The sequence below is a fragment of the Dama dama genome, chromosome 11 (genome assembly GCF_033118175.1).
Source record: "Dama dama isolate Ldn47 chromosome 11, ASM3311817v1, whole genome shotgun sequence".
Taxonomy (NCBI): Eukaryota; Metazoa; Chordata; class Mammalia; order Artiodactyla; family Cervidae; genus Dama; species Dama dama.
The window spans coordinates 83671833-83683989 of NC_083691.1; the positions used below are offsets into that span (position 1 = coordinate 83671833).

Sequence of the window (12157 nt, forward strand, 5' to 3'; positions counted from 1 at the left end):
TCCTCTTCACTTTCTGCCATAAGGGTGGTGTCATCTGCATATCTGAGGTTATTGATATTTCTCCTGGCAATCTTGATTCCAGCTTGTGCTTCCTCCAGCCCAGCATTTCTCATGATGTACTCTGCATATAAGTTAAATAAGCAGGGTGACAATATACAGCCTTGACATACTCCTTTTCCTATTTGGAACCAGTCTGTTGTTCTATGTCCAGTTCTGACTGTTGCTTCCTGACCTGCATACAGATTTCTCAAGAGGCAGGTCAGGTGGTCTGGTATTCCCATCTTTTTAAGAATTTTCCACAGTTTATTGTGATCCACAGTCAAAAGCTTTGGCATAGCCAATAAAACAGAAATAGATGTTTGTACAAATTTAAAAGGGGAAACTTAAGAGTGTGTGAATTTTATCTCAAGTTTTTCAACATGAGAAAAAAAATCTACAGCTCAGCTTACCTGAACTATTTGATCCAAAATGTGCCCCATATTTTCATACCTATGTGCTTTTTCTCCTGTTGTTTCCTCCTAGAGTCTTTTTTTTCCCATTCCTCTCCCCCATACTTTCAAATCCTTTTCTTTCTTCCAAACCCAGCTAAAACCCTCTTTTTCTACGCATTTAGACCTCCCCAGGCTGGTGGTATGCTTTATACTTCACTGACATTTTATTTTGCCTTCTACTTATTTATTCTACTCTCTTCTCCATTTAATAGACTTTCACATATCTTGATAAACTTTAAGTTCTTGAGAAGAAGAGTTGTTTCATCTACAAATCCTATCAAATGCCTTGCTTATAGTAGTCTTTCAAAAATGTTTAGTAAATCAATATATCAAGAATTGTAGTTTCAAGGGGAATCTAGGGGAAAAAGACAAATAAACTAAATTAATAACAACAAATTTTCAGCTAAACTCTCCATCATCAAATAAGTGACTATGATACAATTGACAGTCGAAGGTTACATAGTCACAATTCTTTCTGGAAAGATTTGAGATTTTGACATTTGAGGTGTCATGATCAGAGTACCATATATAACAACATGTTCAGGTCCTTGTAGTCTGACTAACTATATTAAAAATAAAACCAATAAGCATAAAACTGTCCAGTGATTTTATCCTGCACTCGAACACATGAAGCTACTAGTGTAGAAAATGTTGCAGTGATGGTTTCTGAGTCCTCTGTCAGTTGAGAATCTGTGCAGTAGGATCTTCCTTTGATGAAGTGCGAAGGAATTTACTCTATAGCCATAGGGATTCCTGTTCTTTTTAAACTCTTTGTCGTTAAATCCCTCCACAGACTGAAGCTCAGCAACTTCTCTTTCCCTGTGCTGCCTGAAAAGGAGGAGATATGGAGATGTAAAAACTCTAACTGTTCAACATGAATAATAATAGCTATTATTTGTTGAGCATTCACCATGTGAATTTTTTTAAGGTGTTTTCTATGTGCTAGCTCATTTGGTCTTTATACAAATCGTGGGGGAAGGAGTACTACAAACCAAGTTAACAGATGATGAGATGAGACTTGAAGCACATAGAGGTTAATTTGCCCATGGTCACACAGGTTGATAAACGGTAGGCTCATAACGCATCCTCAGGCATCCTTAATGCCCATTACAGGTTTAATGCATTAGATGTATTTTTTTTTTCATTTAATACTCACAAAAATTCTATAGGGTAATTATCTCCCCTTATTTTATAGGTAAAGAAACAGATTCTTAGTGAGATTAAGCAGCATGCACTTGCTCAATGGCAGAGCCTAGGTTGGACTCTGTCTTCAAAGTCCTACTCCAACCCTTACCTTCCAGTTGGCTCTTCAGGGCTGGGGAAACTCCCAGGTTGTGAGTGAGGGAGTCTGCATCTCTAATTTCACTGCTTTGCTCAATGCTGGTATGAAATGAATTTTAATATTGGCTCTCTACCTAGGTCTGTAGCACCTTTATTCTTTCTCAACTGCCATTTTAAATATATCATAGCTGATTTTTCAGTATTTCAAACGGATGTTTTAAATGAATACTTAACCAGAATGAAATCCAGAAGCACATTGGCACATTACCTCCTCTTTCTTGGGGGAATATATATTTGCAAGCACAAAGATAAGCAGGAATTATTGTGGATGAGTCAGGTAATTTGCTTTTTATTGCAAATTACCTGATACTAATCTTTAAGGACACCATATGAAATCCTAGGTAGAACATGGGCAGTAGCCTCTCCCTTTAGTTATATTTTTCTAATTCTCCTTTTAGCTGAACTCACCTTACGACACCTCTCTTTTATTATACACTATGTTATAATATATATGCACATATATATTTGTATACATACATACTTGTAAATATATTTATCTGCATATATATTGATAACATAATATATAAATAGTAAAGTACATAAAGCCACATATAAATGCAAGTAAAGAAAAAGGAAGCGTTATATGGAATAAATACAGAAAGCTATAAAAAATAAGGATGAACTGCCTGGCCCAGAGCTGGTATTTAGTAAATGATAGATATCATTCAGTTCAGTTCAGTTCAGTTCAGTCGCTCAGTCGTGTCCAACTCTTTGTGACCCCATGAACCGCAGCACGCCAAGCCTCCCTGTCGTGGTTTTATATCCAGGCAGAAGACCTCGGTCTTCTCAAAGTTCATTAAGGGGAGGATGTGGAGAGCCCAGGGGGATCTTATATATACTCAGTCCACAATAAAACTTGGTAAGTAACTCGAGAATTATCCATCAAGGCTATCAGAGCACAGAACAATTATTTAGAGCCTGCAAATTAGAGAAGACAGTTTGAAGGTATAACAGTTCACGCTAGTCTAGAAGAAGACCAACTAAAATCTCCAGATATGGGGGGTCTGAACTAGAGTAGAGAAGGACATTTTGAAGAATATATCAAGAGCATTGGTGCTGAAAAAGAAACAGACCCTGAAGCATTTTTTCCCATACCTATTTTACTAACTCTGTATTGGCACCTAAATGCTTTCTAAATTTGTCACTTGTTTTAAGGTCCTGGAAAAAGACAGAAAAATAAAATAATCTTGCAGTAATCATGTTATATAAATTAAAACGAGCTCAAGTGTTTTTTTTTTCCCCAAATGACTATTTCTTCCAGTGGGGCCTTAACAAATCATGTTTTTCTGCATTTTGGATTCTGAATCAGGATGCTCTGCTACTAAGTCACAGCAGAGTTGACTCTCTTCGCTTCTATTAGGTAACATATGTGAATGGTTATGTTGTTAACTATTAAGGAAGGGTGGGGTGTATGTGGAATAAATCTAGGACAACATTTGCAACTACAGTCACAGGAGACAAAGACTAAGCTCCCAATTTTCAAAAAACACTGCCAGGAAGAAAAATCTTTTTCCATCTTACTCTGATTATATTTTCTCTCAAGTATAAAAATCTCACATTTACTTAATATACCTAATCTTTATCCCATCAGTCCTCTTGGAATAAGAATGGAACATCTTGAGAAAATTGTAGTTCATGTCAAGCAAAAAAATTACAGGTACAGATAGTCTTAAATGTATTGTTGAAAGACTCACCTAGAATGGAGGAGATGATTTTATTTCTAAAAAGAGAAGTGACAAAGTGGAAATGAAATGAATGTATATATACACATGTGCGTGTGTGCTAATCGTGTTTGATTCTTTGTGACCCCATAAATGGTAGCCAGCCAGGCTCCTCTGTCCATGGAATTCTCCAGGAAAAATACTGGAGCAGGTTGCTATTTCCTACTCTGGGGCATCTTCCTGACCCAGGGATCAAACCCGCATCTTCTGCATGGTAGGCAGATTCTTTACCACGAGCCAGCTGAGACGCCCCATACACACACACACACACACATACACACACACACACACACACACACACACACACACACACACACACACACACACATTTGCACCTCTATAAAATAGCAAGTTGCTTCATTTAGAAAAGTTACTTCTAGAAAGAGTAACTTCTGTCTCTTTAAGAACCACCAGTGAAAATGGAAGTCACTACTAAGAAGGGACTGGCTGTAAACAGGTCCAATGAGCTCCTGGGAGTCTTGTTGAGAGAGGATATTTGGGGTTGGACTAAAACGTCAGTTGGGAAGAGAAGGGAAGAAAAAGGCAAAGTTAAGTAAGAGCCTAGGTATGTTTTTAATTTTAAACATAACCTTGAGTGGATTTACTTTCAACTTTAATGCAAAAGAATAGCAGAATAATATTACATATAAAATATAATTAGATTGAATTAGATATTACTGAATGTGAGAAATGTAGTATCTTCGAATTCCCCAAAATTTAAAAATACAGCTTCAGAGTAGACCAGAGTTATACACAATTTTACTTGCCCCATCTTTAATATAAATTATTTTTAAATTCCCATTTAACTTTAAAGCCAGGGACATCCAGTAAGATTGGTGACTTGGAATAAAAAATAGGGACCCACTTAGCTTTTTTTCTTCCTAATCTCAAAGACTGTCCTCGACCTCTGCACTGGATGGATGAATTATTGCCTGCAACCCATCCGCTTCTTTCAGTATATTTTACTTAAGTACTCTGGGGATGAAATTTGGACCCAAGGAGGACTAGGTCGTTTCTGGGACTATGTGTGTCAGCTGTTCACGATTTTCTCTCACGCAAAACATGTTTAACACCTAGGGTATTTTCCCTCTAGATATCCTTCCACCCGCGTCTCTCCTCACCTGGCATTGTCACTCTTGTCAATGCCACGTGGAAACCTAGGTTCCAAGATTCTTGGGGGCACTTCGCTCTGATGACAGGGGACACACTCAAGTTTAAAGATGGACAAGTAGGATACGCAGAACACACTGAAGACAGGTCCGGTTTACTCTGCTTTAGGCGAAGGGCTCTGGATGTATCTGCCTAGGCGCGGAACACCCTGGATGCAGTGCCAAGTGGCCACCCGGAGGCTACGCACTGGGGAGGGAAATAGGGGAGCAGTGAGAAGCTACCTCAGTGTGGAAACTGTTCTCTGCTGTAGACCCCTTACAAGTTCCGGACTTGTCACCTCCTGCCCCCTTGCCACCATCATCTACATCAGATGGGACGACAAAAGAGAAAAAGGCAGTTCAGTAGCAATAATGGGTATCAAGTACAGTGCGTAACTGGAATAGGTAGACGGTCGCGCCCCGCTCCCCAGCGCTCACGGAGACGCCAGGACCTCGGAGGGTGCAGAGCGAGCCCGAAAGCACCGGAGCTCCGGTTGCTCCCGCGCCGGGTCAAGCCAGTGAGCCACAGCCCCACGCGGCCACCACGGCTTCGAGCTCGCGGGGAGACTACAGCTCCCGGCAGGCCCCGCGCCGGCCGCGCGCCCCCGCCCCTCGCGCGCCCCCGCCTCGCACGCCCCGGCCCCCCGCCCTCGGGCCTCAGGACGGGACGGGGCGGAGGGAGGGAGGGAAGAAGGGGCGCCTGTGGCGGGCGGGATTCTGCGAGGCGCGTGAAGCCTCGCTGGCTCCTGGTCCAGGACCCAGACGCTGGCAGGCTTGGAGTTTCTCACGACCGGCCGAGCCAGGCTCTGTAAGTAGTCGCCTCGGGGAGCGCGGAACAGACACCGAAAAAGTTAGCGCCGCCGCGGCCGCCGCTTTGTTCTCCCGGCCCGTCGGGTGAGGCGGCGTTGGCGGCGGCCGCCCCTCCCCCACCCGCCCGCACGCGGCGGCGGCGGCGGCGGCGACGAGGGCGGCGGGACTCGGACCCCGCGCCGGGCTGGGCGGCGGCCGCCGGGGCTGGGCGGGAAGTTGGCTGAGCGCGAGGCGGGAGGAGCGGGCGGTGGGCGCCCCGGCGAGCGGGGGCGCCGGCGCGGCCGCCAGATGGGGCCAAGTTCCGGCGGGGGCGCCGACGCCAACTTGGAGTCACGGTACGCCGGCGACCACCGCGCTCGGCCCCTCGGTCTCCATCTCTTACCGGATCCCCCTCCCCCCCGCAACTAGCTCCCGACGCCAGACGGGCGGCACTCACGCTGCCGAATTTGGGATGAGCCTTTCCCTTTTCTTTACACCGCTTTTCCTTGCAGCCGTCTCAAAGGGGTGAGTCGTTGGTGCTTAGGGAACGTAAGCCCCCACCCCAGTTTCCTGACTCTTGTTTAGTTTTGCAAGTTGCCGCGTTGTTCCGAGTCAGTCTCACCCCCGGGAGGTTTTTCTTAAGATGAAACACTGAGGAGAGCGTCTCTTTCTTTGAGCAATAAAATAACCACACACTATTCGATTGCCTGTTGGAGATTTTATTTGAAGTCAGAAGCAGAGGCCTTGCCGTGTGCAGCAGGCACGAATATAAATCGAGCGACGGCATGTGTGAGAGCTGCAGACTTTTCCATACACAGATTGATGGCTTGGACGTAACTGTCTCTTCAACCACACCCATCCCCACAGGAAATAAGACTATCAGTGTCATCTTTGATTAGGAAGGATAAGTTACACCCTGAACTTGGTTAGACACAGCCTTAATGAGCTGTGGAGGCAAATGACAACTTTTAAAAGACCGTAATTTGTACTCTAGAAACTGTTATATTACTCTTACACTGCTTCTACTTTGTACTCACTGCTTCAGTTTTTCAAGTTTTAGCGGCTGTGATTTTGCTTAGATCAAGATTACTTACCCAACTTGAATGCAGCGAGGGTGGGGGAGTATCTTTGGATTCGTTGCCCCGAGCGGGGTCTAGGCCAGGTTTACTTAATAGGGGAACCCGCTTCTCCCTCCTGTTAGCATCTGGATTCAGAGCAAGCATGGACATTTCAGCCAAAAAGTTTCACGTTTTAATAAAAGTATGTAAAACGTGTCACAGAAGAGTTTTCCATCCTGAGTTAAGAATGTTGACTTGTTTATTATCTTGAGATGAATCATAGTGACTCTTTTAAATATATAAGTTTTATAAGCTTTCAGTTTCATGAGGTGACCTGTTTAAAATAGAAATATCTCTTAGTGGGTTGTGTTTCATCTAAAAACTGCCATATCCCCCCAAAAGCTTAATACATCAAGTTTTCGGACATTAAGTTTTTAAAAGTTATGTAAGAATTGGAAAAATCCCCTACAGGAGGAAAGAGAATAAATGGTCATTTAAAGTTGATGAAAATATTACCATATTGAAGTTAATTGCTCATTTTAAAAAGAAACTACTTTTAGAGAACTTGATATTAGGAAATTATTGGCTAATACAGCTTTAAATTTGATTTAATAATAATTATGCTTGTGATTCATAATCTGTGCAGATAGTCCTTTGAGTCTCTCTGATTATGTAATTCAAATTGAACTTGTATGTGAGCCTCTTTGGAGCAGTTGTCTCATTAATGAAAAAACTTGAGATAATGTTCTGGAGATGTTTTAATTTTAATTTCAGTGTAGAGAAAAGTTTTCTCCACTTCTGTGGTCAGTTTATAGTGACCATAAGTATGAAATAGCTCACTGGCTGTTAGCTAGTCAGATTTCGCAGATACCACTGATGCAAAGAGAGGTGATGTAGATACATCAAGCCCAACATAAATTCGTAGACTGGAAGTTTGTAATCTTAACAGCAGATAAAGTTTTCACTGCCTGAGAGAGCGGACTTGGTGTGCTCACTCTCTGTTCTCTGACTGTGGGAAAGACTGAGATGCAAATACCCATGGTTTAGATGAACAGAATTTTACCAGCAACAATTTAGTTAATGCTGAGCTCTTAGGAGGAAAAGTATTTATATTAATCTAAGGTAATAGTTACATTTTTGAAAATAAATAGATGTAGGAATTGCTAGAAACTATGATTTTTTAAAAACCAACAATAAAGTTATTCGTATTTTTTATACACTATAAAAGCAACATCAGGGTTATTGACCAAAGTCAAGCCTGTATCGAGGTAGAACATGGATACTGACTTCAGGACACTTGTGAAGTATTGCACTGAAAAACGCCACAGGCTTTTTTACATATTAAAATAATACAGTACTTATCAACAGAAGAAAAAAAAATTATCTGTTTTCATTAGCATTCCTAGCACACAAAACTAAGTCAAACCAGGAAAACCTGTTACTAGTAGAGATTCATGGTAAATATTACGCTATTCTGAATAGAGAAAGTGTTTTACCTCTTCACTGTTACCTTTACTGAGTTTAAGAAGGACAGTGGCTACACTAAATAATGAGCTTCCCTTTTGAAGTATCTACTAGCTGGATTTGTTTTGTCTTTCTGAAATCCTCTTTGCTTCTCTCTCTGTTTCCCTGACTCCTACTTATCTTTTAGGTTTTAGCTTCCTTAAAGGTGCCTTGCCTGTGACCCCAGTTGAAATTAGGTCCTCTCAAAATACTCTGCCATATCACCTTTCATAATTTGTAATTGCTTTGCTGTTAATATGAATATTTGTTTAATGCGTGTATCCCGTATCACACAGCAAGCTCCAGGGAGAGCAGTAGCCATGTGTGTTTTGGTCGCTCTAGTAGCGTAGTTTCTCATAACAGTCTAGCAAATGATAAAGTATAGTATTAGTCCTTCAGTCATGTCTGACTGTTTGTGACATTATGGACCAGGCTCCTCTGTCCATGGAATTCTCCAGGCAAGAATGCTGGAGTGGGTTGCCATTTCCTACTCCAGGGGATCCTCCCAACCCAGGGATTGAACCCAGGTCTCCCACATTGCAGGCAGATTCTTTACTATCTGATCCGTCACATTTGTTGAATGAAAATGCTGCTTTTGAGCTTCTTGTAATTAGAGGCTTTGCTAAGAAATGAGATAATGTAAATGTAGGGAAGGATTGAGAGAGAGCTCAAATTGTGATGTTACAATGAAGTAACTCTCAGTTAAGTTCTCTAGCCTCCAGGACCTTTGTTTTTACCCTGTAGTAATAATAGGGCAGGTTGGACTCAAGATTCCGTTAATATGCCACCTTTTTTACTCCATTCAACAATAGTGACAGATTTTATGCTTATTTGAATAAAATATATGACAGATAATTCCCCAAAAGAGTATTTGAGATGTTTCAAATAAAAATGCTTGCCAACTCATAGCTATTAGGAACAAACATATCTAATTGATTTATAAATTAGTAAAATGTACTATTGATTGTTTTGTGATTGAAACATAAAGACAAAATAGAGGTATTTCTTTTTTTTTTTTAATTTAGTCTTAATGTTTTAAGGCTATATCTCAGATCAAATCAAGGTTCATAAAACAAAACAGAAAACAGGTGGGATGAGTGGGCAAAAGCTAAAACAGCTCACTTTTTCTATTTGTGTTCATGCTGAAACTTTAACAAATACTTTAATATAAAAGTAAGACATAGTTTACTAGTAGTTATTGATAGTACTGATCATTGATTGTAATTATAAGACAGGTACTGTTATTTGGCTAACATTAGCAGGTATTATTTGGAAATTTAGTGGGAAGACAGCCGTCAAAAATAAGTTATTATTATTGAACACAGTAGTATCTTGTCATTTAAAGTATTTAACCTGCATGCAGTACTATTCATAGATATTTTGCTAACGTTTTTATGAAGTTTATTCAACTTTTTTTGAAACTACTCAAGTCATGTATGTTGAGAACCTTTTACCTCATGAGAAAACGTGTTCTAGATTGTTGGAGGTGACATGAAGTTGTATAAAGAACAAGATCTTCGGAGTCAGAGGGACTTTGATGTGAATTGCAGTTCCATCACTTATTAGCTGTATAGTCATGGGCAAGCAACTATTCTGAAACTCTGGCTCCTTTTTTGTAAAACAGAGTTAAACAGATTCCCTGTGGTCAGAGCAAGGGTTTAATAAAGTGTATCTTAATTGCAGAGTTTAGTGTGAAGTGGGAGCTTAATTATTAATTATTTACTCTAAATACTATGAAAATTGCTGAAACTTACTGAGCACTTCTGATAAGCCAGAAGTGTATTGTCCATGTAGTGGCGCAGTCCTCATTAACATCCTGTAAGGTAAGTAAAGAGTGCTGTTGTCTTCATTTTATTTCTGCCCTCTGCAGTGATACTGAATAAACCAATTATTCTCTGTTAATTCCTTAATCTTATGTTTGCTGTGTATCCACAAGTTGTCCATCAACACAACTTCCAGCCTGTGTGGTGTAAGTAGGGATAGCACTTCATAAGTGAATACATTGTTACCAAGAGCAAGAAATAAATCATCCCTTTAAAAATAGGGGAAAAAACAGTTATTCTCTTAACAACTTTTAAGATAATTGAAGACCATCATTTTATTCGTTTTTGTTATGCATAACTTGTCACTTGACATTATCTTCACCTTAATCTGGATATACACTCTATTGTCTTTGAAAATCAATACAGCCTTTAAAAATGTAGACGGGTTAAAATGTAACGTAGTAATGTAACCTGATTAGCAGCCAGTATACTGGTTGATGCTGCTGTGTTCTCAGTGTCCTGGGGATTTGGGTTTATGTTAGTTCTTTTAGTCACCCATATTATTAGTAGCAGCTGCTGTTAAACTCTTGGTTTGATAACTCCTTTAATGAACAGGTTCTACATCAGCATTTCTCCGTTTCAATATTGCACATTTAACTTTTGAAATGCAGAGCTTTACACTTGTCATTGTTATAGTTCACTTGAATTTTAGTTTATTTTTCTCAGACTGTACAATCTGAGGATTTTATAAGCATGTTTTCCATGTCTTTGTAATCTTATAAATAATCAAAAATAATATAGGGCCAAGACCAGAGTTCCAAGGCACTCTCCTAAAGGTTTCTTTAAGTTGATAAAGAGCAGCAAACTACACTAACATCCAACTTACGCTTAAGCAGCTTATTTACAAAAATAGCATGGAATACCATCTTGAATATTGTTTCAGCCAGAATACACTTAATTTTTTTCTGGCTTTGCTAATTGTGTGATCTTGGGCAAGTCCTTTAGTATCTAGACCAGTTTTCTCAACTATAAAGTGAATTGTCGTGAGGATTAAATGAAGAAACACATGGAATGCTTAGAACAGCGTCTGACAGAAAGAACTCAATTACTGTGAGTTACTATTTTCTCCTTCTAAAAAGGCTAATAATCACATTTTTCAAAGATGTAAGTCTAGTTGATTTGGTGTTATTCTGTTTGAATTCAAGCTCACCTCTAGTGATCATAATATGCTTTTGAAAGTATTCAGAAACCATTTGCTTTCATAATCTGTTTTCACATGTGACTGAAGGTTAATATTAAGGTTATATTCTGTAGTTTCTGAAATTGCTTCCCTATTCCTCTAGCCCACAAAACTTGGAACAACTCTGCCACATCTCCAGTCCATGGTGGTTCTCTCTGAGCTCTTTCTCTGGGAAGGTTAAGAGTCAGGTTTGTGATTGCACTTAACTGATTTTGCAATATGGAGTAGATTGCATCTGGACCTGCAGACTTGTACTCTCAAAGATCTTTTAGTCTCTCTTATTCACCAGGCTCAAGTTTCAGTTCTCAGTGCTCTTTTACAGTTTTAGTTTAAAAACTGAGAGAAGGTAAGCAAAGTACAAGTTGAGCAATTCTGCCTTCTCTCTGTGCTCTTTCAACCTTAACAACATCCTCACTGAGCAGTGATTTTCTCAGTTCCTTGTTCTCTTTGAGAAATAGTATGTTATTGTGGAGATACCACTGCGTCGGAAAGGATGAAGCTTGCCTACCTAGTAGGTCCTAATTCCTGTTCCACCTCTTAATAACCATGTGATGCTGGGCAGGTTACTTTATCTGCTAGTTCTTCAGTTTTTTCATCTGCAAAAATAATAAAGTAGTATTTGCGTTGTCAAGTTCGAAAGAGATACCATGAGATAAAGTGTATAAACATTTATAAGATGTTAAGTGCTGTACAATGTAAGATGAGTTACAAATTGTTTACCTGAATGTAGTTCTAAAAGCTTTTGTTAATTTTAGGCAGTTTTTTCTTAAGCCTTCGTTTTCCTGAACTTTCTCATTCCTAATACTATATCTTATAGTTATATCTTATGTTAGATCTTATGTTATGTTGATCCTAATTTATTTAGTCCTGTTAACCACCGTCCAGAGGGCCATTCTGCAGCTGCTTGGAGTGCTTCACTCTTTGTTATTATTAGGATTGTTTACAGGTATGTGATGGAACCTAAATAGAAAGATCCATCTCTTTTTCAGCCATTTCACTTAGCCACGAGGTCATGCTTTTAGTTTTTGAACTGTCTTTATGAAAAACTGATAAATATAACTGTGCTTAGTGTTCTTTTTACTTTTAGAAATTTTTTTGTGACA

The 12157-nt window shown here is 39.8% G+C and overlaps 1 protein-coding gene and 1 long non-coding RNA gene across 5 annotated transcripts in view; one reads left to right on the forward strand and one right to left on the reverse strand.

Moving 5' to 3' along the window:
• Window positions 1–547: 547 nt before the first annotated feature.
• On the reverse strand, window positions 548–6043 carry LOC133065010 (uncharacterized). The gene is made up of 3 exons (XR_009694808.1): window positions 5948–6043; window positions 4675–4909; window positions 548–1319 (listed from the first exon to the last, which is right to left on the reverse strand). It is a non-coding gene; the product is annotated as an uncharacterized LOC133065010 (long non-coding RNA).
• Window positions 5353–12157, forward strand: part of PRKD3 (protein kinase D3) — an 87592-nt gene continuing 80787 nt past the window's right edge. For 2 of the 4 annotated variants that reach the window (XM_061155590.1, XM_061155592.1), the window contains exon 1: window positions 5353–5509. The gene's annotated coding sequence lies outside the window, so the exon portion shown is untranslated. Of the gene's footprint in view, window positions 5510–5891; window positions 6016–12157 lie in introns of those variants that run through there. The other 2 variants (XM_061155594.1, XM_061155591.1) reach the window with 2 other exon arrangements.